Raw genomic sequence first — 1,151 nt, forward strand, 5'->3', positions numbered from 1 at the left:
GTGTTCCATTTAATTTTTGACAGTTTCCAATTTTCCTAGTTCCATACTTCTTGCTGTGTTAGTATTATATTAAATTATTTCCCATCTTAGTATTATATGTATGTACGATTGCATACATATGTATTTCAAACATATTTTGAATATAAAGTATATACTGTTGTTAATTGCAGTGGAAGCAGTTCTGACTCATAGTAACTCTGTATAGGGTTTCCAAGGCTGTAAATCTATGTGGAGCAGAAAGCCTCATATTTCTCCAGCAACGGTGTCTGGTGGTCTGAAACCATGGATCATTTGGTTTTCATTACCTTGCTTATGATATGGAGCCCTGGTGTTCCCTGCAGTATATATACATTAGAGTTTGAAAAACTTAAGATATATTTAAATACATAAGTGCTAACAGTTAAAGAAAATTTCATTGAATTCACTGCAATTTTCAACTTATTTGAGTGCCTTACTTTGTGTGTCTTCTGTGGCTGGAGTTCTCATTGGTTGTTTCCCAGAATATGTTTGTGTCGTGACAAAGAGCATTGCTGACCATCCTTGCTGAGGTTGTTGTATCCGTCATCTTGAACATACAAGATGGTTCTTTCAAAACAGATCATAGATCTGTTATCTATTAATGTAAGTGTAAGTGGGAAAGTATTGCGACAAAATCATTTGTTGTTGCTATTAAGTGCAGTCAAGTCAGTTCTAACTCATAGTGACCACAGATGTATAGGGCTTCCAAGGAGCGGCTAGTGGATTTAAACCACCAAATTTGCAACAGGCAGACCAGTGTTTATCCTAAAGCTCCACACCTGGACTCCACAAAATAATAACACCCTTTATTAAGCCAAACTATCAAAATGTGAAGCTATTGTTTCTTTTTTTTTTCTTAAATGTTTTATTGTGAATTATGTGATAGTTTACATGGGAGAACATTAATTTTACATTCATTCTATCGTACATCGCCTCATTGCCATGGTTACAATCCCCTCCATGCATCATCAACCAACCTAAGGGTATTCCCTGCAATCCTGCCCCCCGAACCCTCAGGTCTTCAGCACACGGTCACTCTCCCTCTCTGGATCTAAAGTCTCCAGCTGTTCCATTGCTCCACGTCATCATCTCTGCCTCCATTTCAGGCATCACTGCTTCTCTGGGTAGGGTCC

Source organism: Chrysochloris asiatica, unplaced genomic scaffold (genome assembly GCF_000296735.1).
Source record: "Chrysochloris asiatica unplaced genomic scaffold, ChrAsi1.0 scaffold00063, whole genome shotgun sequence".
Classification (NCBI taxonomy): Eukaryota; Metazoa; Chordata; class Mammalia; order Afrosoricida; family Chrysochloridae; genus Chrysochloris; species Chrysochloris asiatica.